The sequence below is a fragment of the Bemisia tabaci genome, chromosome 4 (genome assembly GCF_918797505.1).
Source record: "Bemisia tabaci chromosome 4, PGI_BMITA_v3".
NCBI classification, from domain to species: Eukaryota; Metazoa; Arthropoda; class Insecta; order Hemiptera; family Aleyrodidae; genus Bemisia; species Bemisia tabaci.
The window spans coordinates 28,642,248-28,662,124 of NC_092796.1; positions in this window are offsets into that span (position 1 = coordinate 28,642,248).

The following is a 19,877-nucleotide window of genomic DNA, read 5'->3' on the forward strand; positions in this document are numbered from 1 at the left end:
CCAAGATTTTCATATACCACCCCTAGAGTCCCTTTATACTGAGAGTTAAGACAATGTGAAATTCAATGTTCGAAACTCACCTCGGAGTTTCAGGAGCCATGTGGCGCATCAAGCTCGATTTTTAGAGGCTATTGAAGATTTTTTAGGGGCCAAATTGACTTTTGGCCCATGTATCACGGCGCATTTAGTGACAAGTTAGACGCAAGGTGTTTTAGTTACAGAACTGTTAGCTGTTACTTTGGGGAAATTTCGAAAAATCACCAAACAGAAAAAGTAGGATTTTTTTTTTTTAATTTTTTTTTTTTTGGGGGGGGGGGGGCAATTTTTAGGGGCCACGATGGCACAGAGCCTTCATTTTTCAGGCGCCATGACCGGTTCCTGAGGCGCATTTGGCGCGTTGGCGCCTGTGAGTTTCGAACATTGATGTGAATCCATTTCTGATTGGTTCCCGTATTTTAGGCCTCCGCAGTGTCACAAACGGGATAAAGATTACGTTTTCACCAATTGCAAAGATTATAATCTGGAATGAATCGGCGAATCACGGGTTCGGCGGGAAGAGAAATGAAATCCATAAACTAAACTTCAAACGATGATATTTTCATACGACTTTGATCCGCCGTATTATATTTTGTGAAAGATTGAGGCAATGCAACGAAAAAATGTGAGCGCTTGCTAAATGCGGATCGAGTTTAAAAATGAACAAAGAGTGGCGTACTTCATTCGACGCGCGGATCCCATTTACAAATGTTCAGGAATATTCCTTGATAAATCTGACAACACCTCGTCCTATTTGCAAGACAATTCGTAATTTCATTAATGCGGTCAACTCTGATGCCTCCTCATATTTCTAAAAAAGCTCGATATCCGCTCAATTATTCAAAGCTGGCCTTGTTTTAGTTTTTTTTTTCTTTCCCCTCGACCGCCCTGAAAACAACACGACGAAGCGTCCAGTGGCGAGGCGTGAATGATCGATCTTCGATATTCGTCCATTTGGAGCTATGGTAAAGAATCGATTGTTAAGGTGTTGGCTGAGAACACTCTGTGTATCGATCCTTTTCCGTCGGTTTAAATAGAAGTTGAATCGATGTGTCGCAAAGCACGCCAGGCCACTGGAGTAATGAGCCCGTGATCGGCCGTTTCAATTTTCCCTTCGTCATGCCGCGGCTGTTCCGTGTCCATATTCAGTGTTGACTAAGATGGCGGGAAAAAGACTTAGTCATATTCTCTAAAATATATTGTAATTACAGATCGCACAGCCCTAGAGTCCCTTTACACTGAGAGTCAAGACAATGTGAATCCATTTCTGATTGGTTCCCGTATTTCAGGCCTCCACAGTGTCACAAACGGGAATAAAGATTACATTTTCACTGATTGCAAAAATTATACCCTAGAATGGACCGGGGAATAACGGGTTCGACAAGGAACAAACGGAATGAGAGAAGGAAAGGAGAAAGGAATTTGAGAATGAGCTGATCAAAGATTACAAAAAACTGCCAATTTGTGTAATCTTCATTCCCGTTTGTGACTCCATGAGAGGGTGTTGTCTTGACTCTCAGTATAAAGGGACTCTACACAGCCCTAACGAGGTAAGAATGACATCTTAGTTTAAGGCACCCGCTGATACTCACGGTAAACCTATTGAGCAAATTCCACCGATACATAAAGTTCAACACAAAACGTTGTGATTGTCAAGTTTATTTTTAAGCTTTATGTGTGCTCGTACGGAGGTAAAAACTTCATTCATATAGCGCAATAAGGTTTCTGGTTCAAGTGATCAAAGTGTTTGGTCTAAGAAAACAAAATTTGGTTTAAAATGATTCTTGAAGCTCATGCGCTGGAGCTATTATTTATTAATTCTCGGTGTATTGTCTTTGTCTATTGCTCTGTCAATCAATTTCCATAATGAGCCAGCTGTGGAGATGCACTCGTTGCACTTGTTCTTAATCTGGCTCCGGTGATATTTTGAAAAACGCAGACTCGGAGCCTTGCGGAACCGGTTTAAAACGAGGGACGGGCGTGAAAATTGGCGTCGCGGTGGGCAACAGTTTCCCGGAAAGCGAGCGGGCGGGCGGGCAGTCGCGTCGGGGCGAGGCACGGCGCGGCGGCCGGGGCAATCACCGAAATTAGGCGTAGAGCAAGTTGATCGATACGCCGAGGAGCTTCATAATTTATCAGTGAATACCCTCCGTGGAAACTAGGTCACCAGCCAAATGTAGATGATCCCTTTTCCCTTTTTCTTTTTCCTTTTTTCCGCAGGGAGGGAGGGAGGGGGCGCAGGGCACGCCGCCACCGGAAACCACCGGGTGAGCACTTGTGTTCGGAGTTCCCGCCTCTTTTGACAGCTCACTTCCCAGATACACATCCAGAGTCCAAGTGAGCCAACTCCTACAACTCACGATTAACCCTCGCGCTTAAGCCCCCTCCTCTTCGGATCATTGCTCGCATATATTTCTACTCCTTCTCAAAATGTTTCTGTCCAGGGCCATACTGCTTAGCTAAGGAAGAACGCCATGAGAACATCCGAGAGCTGCTAAATTTCCTTTGATGAAACATGTATTCCTGACGACATTCATGCATATTTTACCTTGAAATTTTCAGATATTTTAGATTAAATTGCTTGCAAAATTGTCTAAAAATCATTGTCAATTGTCTAAAAAAAAGAAAAATTGGAATCAGAAAAAAATTACAAACGAGAAAAGGTGATAAAATCTCTCATTTCCTGAGAGTAAATTTCTAATTTAGTCGTCTCTCTGTGATACAATAGACAGCACCTTTAATTAGACGAGTTAAGAGAGCAATGATGACGAGAACTTAAGATGAAACGGAGAAACCCTCTGCGCGGCGCGGCGCTGCGGTCGGCATGTAACACATATTAGCGCCTACAAGACTGCATGAATACTTCACGCATTGCGTCAAGAACAGTGCGGTCGCTGTGGTCAGCAGCGGGCGGCGCGGCGTAAAACGCATAGCGCCTACAAGACTGCATGAATACTTCACGCACTGCGTGCATATAAGACTGTAGGAATACTTCACGCATTGCGCCAAACAAAGTGCAATCAGCACGGCGCGGCGGTGGAAGTTAAAATTATTGAACCTCATTTATGTTTTTTCTGTCATTATTTTTACGTTTATTTCATATAAATGGAATGTCTTGTCCACACAGAGATAGGTTTACGGAACATATCTTTCGCACTAAGTTCCTTGAACTTTTGCTAGTATAGTGTTGACAGGGCTCTCGCAAAAAATGTGTCCAACACGAGTAAACGCGTGTTATGAACCCCTCCCTCTCCGGCAAGTTCATTTGATGGTTCTTATTTATGTTTCAAAACGAATGAGAAGGGGGCGGAAAAATACAGGCGGTCCATGGGCGGCAAGTAAGTAAATCCGGCTCTGGATGTAGATTCACCTCGCATTCAAAATTTGAATGGTTCTTGGTGTTCAAACAAATCAAGTCATCGTATTTTGTTCAATTGATTAGATTTTCTTTGAAACAATAATGAAACTCTAAAAGTAGTCTTCAAGGAAATCATGTAAATTTATTCCAATTTCCTATATTTCACATTGTTTCTATGCGAGTTTAGTGCCAAATTATGTGAGAAATATTTACAAATTACGGGGGCGATTGTTGGAATTTCTTAAAGCGGCCCGCTGTGGATTTCATTTTTTTTTTTCTAACAGTAAATGTGCACTCTCTTACTTCCCAGTTGCTCATTTAAACCAAAATTCGTGTTAAATATGATGGAGTAACCGGTCGGCTGGCTCCAATCCAGAGTAACGCAAATAATATCGAGTAAACAGTGAAGAATCAATAATTTTGGTCAAGGGCGAACCAGTGAAGTTAAAGAGCGGGGTGGTCCACTCCGAGTTTATTGGAAGGCGAGAGCACGTCCATCTGCACGTTTGCTAGATCGCGGTAGAATTTCATCAAATTCATCTGAAAATTAAAACGGAGATCTTTAACGGAGCGTTTAAATATTTCGCGAGACACCCAGAGAACAGCTCTGAGCTGCTTTGTCACAAAAATTGGACCGCGTTGAACAGAAAGGAACCAAGCCACATTAGCGATTGTCAAATTTAAGTGACCAGTTTAATTTTCTATGAGAGAGCGTTTGTGCGGATACCTTTGAAAATTTTAAGGAATTCGCTTCGCAATATGGGAAAAGTTCACTGAAATTTGCACGAAAATCTGTACAACCCAAAGACATTGAATAGAGGTACAACCGTTTTCATGTAAAAAATTAAATTGCCCAATTAAATTTGGCAATAGCTGATGTGGCCTGGTTCCTTCCTGTTGAACGCGGTCCAATTATATTGACAAATTTCGAATACACAGGAGCAGAAATATATAAAATCGAGTTATGAAAATTTTGTGCGCATTGGAAAAAAAAAACCACATTGGATCTAGAATCCAGACTCTTAAAAACATCGACAAGAAAAAATACTCTTGATTCAATCAGATTTTTGCTTAGATCAAGAACCAAGCTTCTTAATTTGAGCGTATTTCCTTTTGATTTAAGCTTAAATCTGATTGAATCAAGAGTCCTTTTTCTTGTCAATGTTTTCTAGAGTCTGGACTCTAGATCCAATGTGTTTTTTTTCCAGTAAGCTTATGTACTGTTTCCACGCCACCGATAGATATCTGCGAAAGAAGTTATACGTTTTCGTTGGCATTCAATTCCGTGCCATAGATTCAACGGTGACGTCACAGTCTCATGCAAAGTATCGAATCACGAGGGCGCGAGATCGCTCGCGCGGTATTCGCAGAACAATATGATTAGCAACTTTTTTACGATTGCGCTCGGGATCTGCAAGCCTTGTTGCCAATCTCCCTCTCGAATCCACCATTTTCACGCACGCTTGCTCTCGGGGGAAAAGCTGTGATTTATGGTCACTATGTGGCAAGCGCGCTCGCCGAGCCAACTTATGATATTAGCCCCAATAAGCTCTGGCCGAAACCCCCCACCCTCACCCCCCGCTCCGCTGGCCCCGCGCGGCCGGCGCGGCGCAGCGCGGAGTGACCTTCTGCATCATCTGCAGGTATTGTTTTCTGACATTTCATCATAAGTTTTTCGAGTAAACTTCAAGGTTTGTTTATGATGGCGGCGCTGCCGGCCCCAGCTCCAGTCGTAATACGCGTCTTGACGGATCGCAGCGACCCTGGTGGCGCAGTTAGGAGGCTGCGAGCCGAGATGGAATCGTACCCAGCGGAAAATCCCCCGGAAGGAAGGCGGCCCCACGCCCGGATTTTGACTCCGACGCGACATTGCGTATCTTACCATTGCGCCATCGCATGCGTGCAATGGCTCTTACCCAAAAAATTCCGCGGAAGGGAATAAGAGGTCCAAGTTGCAGTGTCAAGAATAGAGTTCGCGCGACGATGTTTTAACGCTCCGTCTTAGAGCGAAGGAGCCGATATCGCAGTATTTCGTATAATTTTTATCTGATATCCTCTCTGTTCTAATAAAATCATTTTTAAAACGCACGGTGGATGAATTCCAAAGAAGGAATCAAAATCCAGAGTTAGGAGAACGCCATCAAGAATATTGTTTGGCGGGAAATTTTTCTTTGAAACATCGTTTTGTAACTCAATTTGGAAATTATTTGCTCATTAACCACGGGGGATTTCGAAGATTTTCTTTTCGACTTATCTTTGGGACGCGCAGCGCCCCGGGGGTTGGGTCGCGTAGCGGCCAGGGGTCGAGTCCACTAAAGGGGAAATAGAATAAAAAAAAAATTGATAAGTGAGAAAATGCACCGTCTAGTGACGTTATCTGGCGGCATTTCCCATCTAAACACACGTATTTAAGCAGATTCAGTTTTTTTGTCATATGATGCCATCCAATAATAATTCAATATATGGACCAAAGGTATCCTCGTGTTCAGTTTACTCAGTAGTTTCCGCGTACACACGAATTTATCAAATTGCTGACACCTGCAAATTCCCCGTAGCGCAAATGTACTGGCACCAGGATCGCGCAAATTGCATTTTTGCAAGATGCGTTTCCGTTTTAAACGATATAGATGAGATTTTTCCGAGAAGAAGTAGCCGTATTGCAACGGAGATGGAAAAGTTGATACATAATTTTTTCGAAAAGTCATTTAGCTTTGTGCCGTTTTTCCACCTGCAACCGCGTAGACACGACGAAACATAATCTTCCAAAATTTCCGCCTCCAAACATATTCATTTTGTAATGATACATTTTTACCCGCGAACATTGGACTACATTTTGCAATTAGGAACTATAAATTCTAGCCCGGTTTAAAAACAACGTATGTGCCATTAGTTTCCCTATGCACATAAGTGTTTTCCTAGAAGAGCCAGAATTTATAGTTCCAAATCGCAAAATGCAGTCCAATTTTAATCCTACGCGGGCGATTCCGGAAGAGAAATTCCGGTGGCCCGGAGCAGCGCGATTTACGCCAGGCTAAAACCAGAGCTTCTATTTACTTTATTACGGATGGGTGGAGAGGGAGAGGAAGCGTGAGGAGTGCGCCCTGGCGAGCGGAAAGAGCATTAAATATGTATGTCTTGATTTATGCTCCGTGGTTACCTGAGTATACTTCACATGAACCTATTCCTTGTTCCCGTAACTCCTTTGCAACAAGTTAACCTGGATCCCATTCTTCACTGCTTTTGATTCACTCCGCTCCGAGTCCTTCGCGCCATTTTTAAAATAAATACACAGAAACATATTGAAAAAGAGAAGGAAGGAAGCACTCTCAGTAGGATTACATTTTGCAATAAGGAACCACTATTTCTGGCCCATTTTAGAAACAACATACATGCCATTGGTTTCCCTATGCAGATATGTGCTTTTATGGGAGAGCCAAAGATTCCTTATTGCAAAATGTAATCCATAGTAAATGGGAAATCCTCGTTTCCTGGACGAAGGAATGTACCTCCGTTCCAACGTTGTGAATTCGCTCAAATAATTCCATTTTTTCAAGAGCTTACCTATTAAATTTTTTATTCAAAATTTGTCAGATTTTTGCATGAGATCAGGAGAAAAATCGGTGAAAATCTCCATTAGAAATACTCGAGATTCTCCCCGTGAAAATGAAATTTGTGAGGGGAAATTTGGCAACATTGAAATGTACTTACGTTCTTTCGTTAGGGGAACGACGAAACAGGCCAGCGGTCCGATTATTGAAATTGATAGACGAAGCTATAGACAATGTTGAAATGGGTGGTTTCTATAGACTAGGGGGGTCAATGATGGACTAACTAAATGGGTATTCGATTTAGAAATCGATAGATGTATCGAATGCGAGGTTTTTTCCTAACACTATTCTGCTTTCACTTCTCTGAATTTTGCCAATTTTTGGGTTTAAAATGAATCTTTAGGCTCATGCGAAGGGACTATCGTCCTTGTTCGTCCAAAAAACCAAAATCAGCCGATATTTTTGACCGAATCGATGCGATACCATGCATGCCAGTTGGACCACGTCACTTGAGCTTGACGAATCAGCGAAAAGGGAGGTCTTCTCGACTGTGGAGCATTTTCGTGGTGTTAATATCTGAAAGAGGCGCTCGCAATAATTTCGCAGGTACTCAAGAGTCGGCTGATCCGGGGTCGTCGGGTCCCCTGGCGAATGCGTGCACTTGAGACGGAAATGAGGAGGAAAAAAACTCGAGGGGAGCAGAGAGGCGAAAGCGATTCTAAAACGGATAATGTATTTAGTTCCGGGGTAACAGTTTGGAGTTGGCCGCCCGTCTTTATCAGATGGGATGATACGCTTACACAAGTAGTCGAGTGTCAACAAGGGCCTTTCTTCACATTCTTCGCGCCTCGCGCACGCTTCACTATCCGTCCACGGGTTCCCGCGTCGGCCGCCGCGCCGCCGCACATTGGATCGAGTCAATTAGAGAGGTCGGACATGAAATTTTTGACTAAAACTGCAAAATTTATTGTATATTTCGGCGCATTTTAAATTTTGAGGGGTGCTCACAGAAGACAATTTTACGAAAAAACCAATGAAGCCACTTTTAGGACCTCAAAGTTTTGTATGAACGGATTTATGAGCTTTTAAAGTTTCCCAATTTTGTCCGACCTCCCCTGTTGACTCAATCCACTGTGCGCCGCCGCTGCTACCGTCCCCCATTCCTTCCCAAATAATTTATAACCCGGTCACCCGGTCGATAGAGCTCCTGGTAGGTCTTGCGGAAGCCGAAAAAGCAAGTGACGCCTCTTGAAATTTCGCTGGAAGCAGGACGGTCGCATGGATCGTATTCGATGGTGGTTCGACGTACCGTTTGGTTCAAAACAATAGAACATAACCTCAAACCAAAATGTTTAGATATTTGTCAGAAAAGCTGATAAAGAGACATTTCGGAGCAGGGCCGGATTTACTTACTTGCCGCCCATGGGCCGCCTGTATTTTGCCGCCCCCTTCTTATTCGTTTTGAAACATCAATAAAAACCATCAAGTGAACCTGCCAGCGGGGGTGGGGTGCATAAGACGCGTTTACTCGTGTTGAAAACATTTTTCAGGAAAGCCCTGTCAACACTACTAGCAAAAATTCACCGAGCTTTGCGCGAACGTTAAGTTTCGTAAACCTATCTCTGCGTGGACAAGGCCTTCCATTCATGAGAAATGAACGAAAAAATTATGAAAGAACAAACATAAATGTGGTTTAATCATTTTAACTTCCGCCGCCGCGCCGCGCAGACCGCACCGTGTTTGGAGCAATGCGTGAGGTATTCCGACCGTTTTGTAGGCGCTATGAGTTTCACGCCGACGACCGCTGCTGAACGCATCATGTTTGACGCAATGCGTGAAGTATTCACGCAGTCTTGTAGGCGCTTTGCGTTTCACGCTGACCGCTCTGTGTTTGGCCAGTTTGGCGAAATGCGTGAAGTATTCATGCATTCTTGTAGGCGCTATCCGTTTCACGCTGACCGCAGTGACCGCACTGTGTTTGATGCAATGCGTGAAGTATCCGTGCAGTCTTGTAGGCGCTAATATGTGTTACATGCCGACCGCCGCGCCGAGGGCTTCTCCTTTTCATCTCAAGTCCGCGTCATCATTCCTCTCTCAGTCGCGCCGTTCCTGGCAAAATTGCGTGTTTGGTCTCTATCTCTTAACTCGATTAATTACAGGTGCTGCCTCTTGTATCACCGAAAGACGACAAAATTAGAAATCACTATACTCTCAGAAAATGAGAGATTTTGTTTGTAATTTTTTTCAAAATCCAATTTCTTTTATACCTACATTTAAAAAAATTGCAAAATTTGCCGCTTCCTAGATTTGCCGCCATGGGCCGTGGCCCATGTGGCCGGCCACCCCCTTAATCCGGCCCTGTTTCGGAGCAATTTGACTACTCATGGCCAATTAGTGCTCAAGCGAATCAGAATTCTATCGCAAAAAACTCGTTCCGTCAGATTACTCGATTGACTTTTGAGGCTATATTTATGTTTTGAACCAATCGATGTCGATCCAATCTCACCCGTTTGATGTATCGAATAAGATCTATTGGTTTTGGCAAGAGGAAAGAATCCATTCTGCCGTCCATAAAAACGCCGTAACTCCATTCGACGCTTTTGCAAATTTTTCAAAACAAAATGCTTCAGTCTTATACAAATTTTTAACGCACGTTGGCGAAAAAATTCCAACTTACTGTCTTAATTTTTAACATGAAAACGGTTGTGCGGACTTTTGTGCGAACTTCAGCGAGTTTTCTGCATAGTATAAAGCAAATTCCCTTAAATTTTCAAAGAAATCCACACAAACATTCTCTTGTAAGAATTCAAATTGCCCAGCTTAATTTGGCAATAGCTGATGTAGCTTGGTTCCCTTCTGCTGAACGCAGTCCATATGAAAATAAGTGGCTATTACTTCAAGAAAGCAGCCTTCATAGCTCTGTATTATGATATTCAATAGGTATCAGCTGCTTCTAATGAACGAAAACTCTCTTTCGAACAAAATGAATTATTTTAATCTCCAGAATGCATTTTTTTTCTGTTCCTTCCCCCAAGAAACCGAAGTAGTAACAATAAGGAGGTGGACCAGTCAGAGCAAGTTTATAGCAGCTATATATTTAAGAGCATTCATTACATGGTCTATGACTTTTTGTGCCATACCTCTCAATTTTCGTAAATAACTATCAGGCCTGCTTTAGTGCTTCGACGGAAAGAGGGGTAGAGCCAACCAGGACTTGTTGAGTCCTAGAAATCAGTTCGAATTTCAGTTAAACGATTCTCACAAATCTCGTTCCAGAGCTCTCGACCGAAATTAAAATTTTATCTCCGAGTGTGTTGACACTGCACGGTTATGCGGACCTCGTGAGATTTGAGCGGTGAACTCCTCCTCACTGTCGCATCCCCTCCTTGCAGATGTTCGTTTTATGACTTTTCGGAAATCAAAAGAGGTAGCTCCCAGTGGCGTGGCGTGCTTTGCGATACATCGATTGACCTGCCATAGAACCTACGGAAAAGGATCGATAAAAAGGGTGCTCGCGACGGATACCTTAATTATCGATTCTTTACCATGGCTTAAACGGGGAAATATGGATAATCGATCATTTTCGCTTTGCCACTGGTAGCTCCGAAGGTCAGACCCACCCCCTCGAACCGTCTGTGCACGTGCACTTCAACTCTCCCTAATGATACAAGTGTATCCCTCCTCTCTCACGGAGCGACAACTGCAAAATCCTCATCGGGGGAAGGCTCGAGCGACGGGGAGGAAAAAAACAGAGAGAGGAAACAATTCTTTGTATGGTTTTTCAAAGTTGGTAAACTGAGGATATCAGTAAGGCATAAGACAGCTCAGCGTGTAACCTTTTCAATCAACCTATGTGCGCAATGATACGGGAAATCGAAAAATTAACATTGGATCAAACGGTTCCATGTGATCCAAAATACACCATGCATCATCCAGCAAATTTAACATTCCTTAACCGTGAAGGGTTATGAGAGTAAATTCAGCTCGAAATAAATTGGTACCTCTTGCTCACAAACCACTAATTGGATTACATTTTGTAACAAGGAACCACTATTTCTGGCCCATTTTAGAAACAGCATACATGGATTGCATTTTGCAAAAAGGAACCAGGAGCATTGCAATGTTGCTAAGATTGTGCAACTTCACCCATTGCAATAAAACGATTTATATCCTGAAAAAATATGAAATTTACATGGTAATTTTTGTCCTAAATTTACAGTTTTTAGCGAGTAAAATAGAAACTGTTTAGAGATAATCAGGTGTTCCTTTCAAGACAAAAGGAGCTGCACAATCTTCGCAATATTGTAATGTTCCTGGGCCCTTTTTGCAAAATGGAATCCACATGTGTTGGAGATATGCAATAATTAATCTGACAACGCAGCATCTTCCCCGAAAAACTATAAAACACAGTCGCACCCTTCAAGACTTTACGAGGGTTCTCGTCCCCCGTTCTCACGCCTACGCTTGCGTGGTGCATCCCTTTGTCTTTGACTTCAGTCAGTCCAGATCCTTCTCTGTAGCTTAACGCCGTGTTCGTCTCAGTGCTGTAAAACTGAATAAATTCTATTTCGGAATTAAATCATATCTTATTAATATCATAACCTTAATTTCTTCAACATGCCATTGGTGTCCCTATGCAGATATGTGCTTTCATGGGAGAGCCAGAGATAGTGGTTCCTTATTGCAAAACATAATCCAATTGGGGGTCCGAGGGTTTTTTAGATTTTAGTATTTCGGTTCTCTGGTCGAGGAAGGGGTTAATACCACCCCGGAATTCCCCAGGAATTCTGTTTGTTTCTAGCCTCTCCCATTTTCTCGTGTTCGGTCTTCGAGGATTGAATTTCGGCCAGCAGGGTCCACATTCCCGCGAACTGTGCGTAACGAGATTAAAACGCGAAGGAGGCTATATAACGCGCGAAACAGATGAAGCAAAATATGAAAGTACTTGCACGGGGCGCGGTTAACCGGGGGGGGGGGGGGTCGGCGGGGAGCGAGCAAGAGGGGGGGGGGGCAGAGGGGGCTCGCATGACCGAAAATATAAGCGAAGCATTTGTGTCTAAAAACAGAAGACTTATTATATATAAGTGGGGAGTGTCTGAACTGATTGACTGATCCTATTTTAGATTGCTCGGCTCGCGGCTACGGGCTACGGTAGTTCCGTAAATATTTTCCTCACTCTCCTGCATCTAAACAAATTCGGTTTATTTGTGTACCCGAGCGTGGATTCTGTAAACGCCGCGATGCGTTGCGATGCGATGCTTGCCCGCGCCGCCAACAGCCAACCTCGCCGATTTTTATTTTATCACTCGCGCGAGATCCGGACGGCCCGGCGACTAGACTGTCGTCTCCCGGTCGCACGTCCGCCATGGCCGAGCCTAACACCCCTCGTTTTTTACATGAGCCCTGTTTTATACGTGAGTCCGTGCCCTCTGAAGCCCATGTGGAGATCGACGCACGCCCTTACGTCAGAGGAGCGACGATTTGGGCCATCGAATTCGGAGCAAAGCGAGTGGCGGTGTCGCAGCAGGAAGTTGATAAACCCCGAGCTCCATTTTCACATTTTCGGTGGGAATGATTCCAGATAGTGTTCTCTTCGAGTAGAGAGTAGGGATGGACGAATACTTTAATAATCGAATATTCACACACATAAAGCCGCTTTTATAGCGCAGCCTCGCGCTCTGCAACGCCCAATCGCCATTGCCCCCTATCCTCCTAGAGATTATCAGGCAATTGGCACCTTCTGATCTCCTCCTCCACCCCTTGTCGCCAACCTTTCACAGAACGTCCACGCCGTCGCCTTCCGGGAAGAACCCAATCGAAATAATCGAACATTCGATTTTCGAAATATCGTCACCTAGATAATCGTATCACAATCGAATGTTGGTGAAAGTATTCGAATATTTGATTATAATTCGAGAAAAATTCGAAAAGGTACACCTGCGATTTTCTATTACTTTCCCTCCTACCGTTCGCAATTACGAGGTTAAAAAATTCCCCTCTAGACCTACAGACCATTCAGCACAGACCTACATGCCCTCGAGTCTATGTTACCACCGGTAGGTGTGGTTGGAAAAAAGTCCATCATGTGGAAATACTTTTCCAAAAGTGCGGAAAATAGAGCCCTGTGTAAGCTTTGTTCCACCACCCTGTTACATTTGCGGAGCACCGTTACAAAAAAATGATAAATCGGAGCAATAATCGGAAAGATTCGAATATCCGCTTCGAAGTATCCGAAATCGCAAGATTCGATTTCTTAAATATTCGCAATAATAGCAATGGGAAAGTTTCGATTATTCGAATAATCGCATTCGAATTCGATATTCGTCCATCCCTAGTTGAGAGAGCTTAGCCGGGAACTCTGCACTGAAAAAGACACGGAGCTGAACGTCCGGTGTTCTACATCGATTGAACTATACTTGGTATGTTAAAGCAATATTCGTAGCATTGATGGTTTGATCTGTGTGATAAAACTTCTTTACCCATATCTCACAAAACTGCTTTAAATTCTACAATATACTTCTGCATTTAAAAATGCGAGAGGCAAAAACTTGTATGAATTTACGAAGATTGATCTGGACCCAATGTACAACTATTTTACTTCGCGGTGAGTCGGGTTGCACCCACTCCAGGAAATCGCACCTGTCTCCTAAGGTATGGAATCGTGCATAGCATGCGCGCGTAGGCCGTGAGCAGATCTCAGATTTCGCCTGCAAAATCGAGCGTATGCAATCCGGCCCACCGCGGAGTTAAAATAGTTGCATGTTGGGTTCGAACCCAACTTCGTGTACTCCTCCACTGTTCTTCTCGTTGTTTTGAGTTGAATGAGCATTCCACTATTTATGAGGTTAAAAAAGGCTTGGATCTTACCGAAATGCTACGACCATAAGCATTCTTAATTCATTCACCTGAACCGCAGACTGATAGAGGTGCAATCGAAATAAAACAAATGCAAACTTGCAATTCTAATGTGGACTGTAAAGGAAACCTATTTGTATATGAATCAGATGGTGGATTGGGATTCACTGTCTCGCCGTACACTTTCCACAATTTAAATGAAGCTTATTTCATGTGAAAAAGAGAGTTCTGAATAAAGAGGCAGAAAATGAAACGCATTTGACAGTGGCGTGGCGTGCTTTGAGAGAAAAACGCCTTTGGGATTTTCATTATTACTCTCTGGCCACGGACGGTGACTTACATCGGAACTTGAACTCGTTTAAACAAGACCAAAGATTTTGATACCACTATTCAAACTCTTGAGAGCGCATTTTGCCTACCCTCTCAAATGAAGGAAAATTGAATTCAAGAAGCAGCACCACAAACAAAATTGCCCGAGAAATATTCACGGCAGCTCATCTTACGTAAAATCTGAAAAGGTTTGGAGTCCCTACCATTAGATTGTTACATTTTACGCCAAATACCAGTGGTATGGTTTGCGATAGGTCAATATTTTCCCATTTGAAGCTCGTGGTAAAGAATCAATTATTAAAGTGTTCATTACGAACACCCTACTTATCGACCCTTATCCATAGATTTAAAAGACAGGTGATTCAATTTATCGCAAAGCACGCCATGCCACTGTCAAATTCGTTTCATTTTCTGCCACTTTATTCAGAACTCTCTTTTTCACATGAAATAAGCTGCATTTAAATTGTGGAAAGTGTACGGTAAGACAGTGAATCCCAATCCACCATCTGATTCATATACAAATAGGTTTCCTTTACAGTCCACATTCGAATTGCAAGCTTGCATTTGTTTTATTTCGATTGCACCTCTATCAGTCTGCGGTTCAGGTGAATGAATTAAGAATGCTTATGGTCGTAGCATTTCGGTAAGATCCAAGCCTTTTTTAACCTCATAAATAGTGGAATGCTCATTCAACTCAAAACAACGAGAAGAACAGTGGAGGAGTACACGAAGTTGGGTTCGAACCCAACATGCAACTATTTTAACTCCGCGGTGGGCCGGATTGCATACGCTCGATTTTGCAGGCGAAATCTGAGATCTGCTCACGGCCTACGCGCGCCTGCTAAGCACGATGCCATACCATAGGATACAGGATCAGAACCCAGGAGACTTTTTCCATTGATTCAATGAGTCAAATATTGAAGGAATTCCCATTGCGAAAAAGTAAGCGTTACTGCTCACTTGGGTAAGACGGCAGTTACCGCCGTGCTAAAGAAGAACGCCGTATGAACATTCGAGAGTTGCCAAATTTACTCCGATAAAATGTTTATTTTTGAGGAATGTTATGAATATTTTTCCTTAAAATTTTCAGGAATTTAAGATGAAATTGCGAACAAAATTAGCTGGAAAATTGGAAGGAAAATATCCAAAAGTTTACCAGGAAATTCGTGTTTTATCGAAGATGATTTAGCGACGCCAATGAAGGTTCATACGGCGTTTTTCCTTGGCGCGGCAAAGTAGTGTCCGCACGTGCCCAAACGAGTAAGAAGGTGTCGCCGTGTACGAAGCCATGACGTCATTCGAAGGTTATTTCTAATAATAATTATTGAATTCGCGGATCGCGCAGGGATCGAGGTAGGCTCCATTTACTCCATTAATATAAATGCAAACGGATTCCTGGCTCGGTTCTGACACGGCTGGTTTCAGCCAAGAATTATCGCGAATCTATCACGGCTGCAACGACGCACAACCGCGGCGAAACATCGCTAAGCAGAAACGTCGCAACTTAAAATGAAAGCCTCGTGTCGATACGCTGTTCTTGTTATGCACGAGAGAGCACCCTGTTGCCGTACAGCGAAATGAACCATTTTGGGAGACGTTGGACATTCACGGTGACACCACGTATCTCGTTTGCGGTGTTTAAAAATCTCCACTCCCATTTTATTTTTTGTGAAAGGAGAACGTATCAACATAATTTACTTTAAGTAAATGTTCACAGAGTTTTCTTCGCTTAGGGAAGAAAAAACACGGAAGTTTTCAAGAACTGACGTTGAGAGTCGTTTTCCATTTAAAAAATAAAGTTTGACTGGAAGTCTACAGCGTCACAAACCGAGAAACGTGGTCTGGTAACTACAGTTGTAACTACACCATCGACATGCAATGCTGCCGTGGTAAGGAAGAACGCAGTATGAACTTTCGAGAGCTGCCAAATATCCTTCGATAAAATGTTAATAGTAATATACCATTATACCATTATATACCATTTATACCATTATATACCATTTATACTTTTACTTCCCCTCATCGAAAAACTCCTCCTGAACTATACAAATCGAAGAAGGAAGCTGACCCATACTGCCGTGCTAGGCAAGAACGTCGTATGAACCTTTGTGCGTTGCCACATTTCTTTCGGTAAAATACGAATTTTCAAGAAAACTTGTGAAAATTTGCCGTCAAATTTGTCAGAGAATTTTCTTTGAAATGGATTTAAAGTATCGGAAGATTTCAAGTAGAAATATTCATTACTTGCCTCAAAAATTAATATTTTAAGAGGAGAAATTTGGCAAATCTCGGATGTTCATACGGTGTTTTTCCTCAGCAAGGTAACATACCCATCGAGAACGGAGTGGGGAAGGCCTCGAAAAGGATCGAAAGCGCGTTTTTATCATTAACACGGAGATTCCCACGTTTTTCACGGGAGCGGGGTGTCTGGGTATTCGTTTGACTTTGATGTCTGTATCATCACTCGGGGCGGACTCGTATGAGGAAACGGTTCGGGCTGGAAGGGAAAGGGGAAGTATTCCTTTTTACGAGACGGGAATGCAGCTCGACTTCCCTTACTCCATCCTGTGGGCTCGGAGCCCTCAAGCAGCCCTCAGCCCGTGCGACCATTCACCGAAAACTATCGGCTCCACTCTCTCACTGTGCACCCTTCAACACCTACCCCGTCGAGTCGAGTGAGGGAAAAAACTGCCGCAGGACCAACTTCGCCGCCTTTGGTAGCTCCAACTGTTGTAAATGGAGCGACATGACGTTGATATACAAATATTTATGTCCAGTTTTGTCGTTTTTAACGTGAGATTCTCCGCCGTTGGTAGAGAAACTGCATTTTAACGATGGAAAAATGGACCGCATGTAGCAGAAAGGAACTAAACCACATCATGCTATTGCCAAATGTAATTTTTTTTTAAGGGAACGTGTGTGCGGATTCTTTAAAAAGTTTTAATTAATTTGCTTCGTACTATGCAGAAAATTCACTGAAATTTGCATAAAAATCCGCACAACCGTTTTCATGTAAAAGATTAAATTTGGCAATAGCTGATGTGGCTTAGTTCCTCTGTGCTGAACGCGGTCCAAATGATGTTCGAAGAGGATGGAACTCGTAGCGTCTGATCGAGCAATTTTATTGAACAAATCCTCTGTTCTTTATGAATTTGTCAAAATTATCGAAACCGAAACCCCGAAATAATTTCGGTACGTTCAATGGCTCTTACGGCGTTCCTCCCCAGCACGGCTTCACAGTGCCGTGCTAAGGAAAAACGCCGTATGAACATTCGAGAGTTGCCAAATTTCCCCGTATAAAACATGTATATTTGAGGAAACTTCTGCATATTTGGACGTATTTCTACCAAACAGACCTATGTGCTGGTGAGAAATATGGGGTCTGCTCTAGAAAGCTGCATAGGAAGCAATGTAAAAGTGTGGGTGATTCCTTTTGAAGAATTGGAAAAGCGGGATATTACATTCTATCAAACAGACCTATGTGCCAACTGAATGCGGGATTCATGAGCTGCCAGGATGGGACGAGAACGTTGTGGACAGGGCTCATGAGTTGAAGCCGACCAGCTGCAACGGCGTCGATTTATTCGCCGCTGACGTCACTGGCGCTTCATTATTCTCATTCACTCTTACGGCCAGAGAACTAACGAACATACCCCATATTTCTCACTTGCACATAGGTCTGTTTGATAGAAATACGTCCATTTTTCCTTGATATTTTTAGAGGTTTTAGACAGAATTGCAAACAAAATAGTCCAAAAAATATATACAACTTCCCTAATATCTTTTCATTTTACCAGAGGAAATTTGGCAACGCTTGAGGGCTCATACGGCGTTTTGGTAACTTGTTTTATTTCACATTTGGATAATTTAATCTGATTTAAATCATTTTTTATATCTAAAGATTTATTTATTTAAAAATCTCCCCACTTAGCACTCTCACTTAGCACGACAGTACCGACCTCCCGGTAGTAAACTAACGTGGCAGCGCCGGAGGCGATCGACATTGTTTGAATGAGTGACGTCATAGAGACAGCGCAAAGGTCCTGGATGAATGAGCTTGGAAGCCGAGAAGTTAGACAAATCCCGGGTGGGCACCGTACCGTATGAGCCTGCACATGGAGCACACCACCGTACAGTGGATCGAGGCAATCAGACAGGTCGGACATGAAATTTTTGATTAAAACTGCAAAATTTAATGTTTATTTCGTCACATTTTAAATTGTACGGGGTGCTTCTTGAAGAAAATTTCACGAGAAAACCAATGGAACCACCTTCAGGACCTCAAAGGTTTGTATAAACAGAGTTATAAGCGTTTAAAGTTTCCAAATTTTGTCCGACCTCTCCTACTGCCTCGATCCACTGTGCGCCGTTCCGGCCGGAAAGTGGCGGGGACAGCCGAACCCGATCCCGAGTTTCACGCCAGGAAGCGGGAGCGATAAAATCAATAAACGGATCCGCTGGTAAAATACCGATTAAAAGCTATTAACATGTATGAAGGGGGATCATTTGCGTTAAAGAGCGGCCGGGCAGGAGGCACCCGCCGCGCCACTGCCAAAGGGTTGGTACCCCTCATGCCTCATGTGTCACACCTTGCGACCACTTCTTCGACTTGGCGCTGTTGTCGCTTTGGCTCCGTGTTCCTGCTCCCCTCATTGGTTCCGGTCGGCGGACAGCTGCATCTCGACAGCCGACTCTTGAGCAGTGTTATGTTCAGCTACTCGATTAATCAATATTTCCATTGATAAAAAATTGACCCGAGTTCAATAATATTTTCAGTTCTTATTTAGGCCTAACAGGAGCCATACACTGAAAAAAAAGATTGGTAGAATTTATCATTCCTTCACGCTGTATTTAAATACAGCGTAAATGGGCCTGTTGCATGCAAGAGATACAGCCCCGCGAATAGACTTTTCAGAGGTCAAATGACACGAAAATTACGACGGTCACATTAAAAAAGTCTGAAATACACTCCTTACTGCGCAATTTGCGTTGTTAGGAACGCGCTTTTTCAAATTTCCCGCGTCTGGGGGCAGTTTTCTAATCACCGGAAACGAGCAAACGGCGGGCTCGGTGATTTCCGGAAGATGCCGAGTTGTTGTTGTTGTTGTTATTTTTTCCTTCAGTTTGTTTACAAACCCAACGTGATCTCTTATAGTGGTCCATATACGCTTTCTGCGGTAACCAAATCGACCAACTTTTAAATATCCAACGCAATCCTTCTACATTTCATTTCACGATATCACGAGCTCCGATTTTTAGGTTATGGTGTCAGTTTTAGTGGACCGGAAATAGCCGTGAGTTGCCGTTAATTGTTTCCGTTTGAAAACTGCCCCCAGACGCGGGAAAATTTGAAAAAGCGCGCTCCTAACTACGCAAATTGCGCAGTAAGGAGTGTATTTCTGACTTTTTTAACGTGACCATCGTAATTTTCGTGTCATTTAACCTCTAAAAAGTCTATTCGCACGGCTGTATCTCTTGCATGCAACAGGCCAATTCTATGGTAAATTCTACCAATCTTTTTATTTTAGTGTAGGCGGATCCAGACACCTCAAACGGGGGATGGGAGGCGTAAAGAGGGGGGGGGGGTCTGGGGAGCTTCTCCTAGAAAATTTTCGAAATTTTGAAGCATACATTATGCAGTTTGAGTCAATATTTTTACATGAATAAGTACCAAATGTAAGCGTCCTTCCTTTTTCTCTCCTCTGTTTCCTCCTTGTTTCCTTTCTTTCCTTCTTATTTCTTTATTCGAG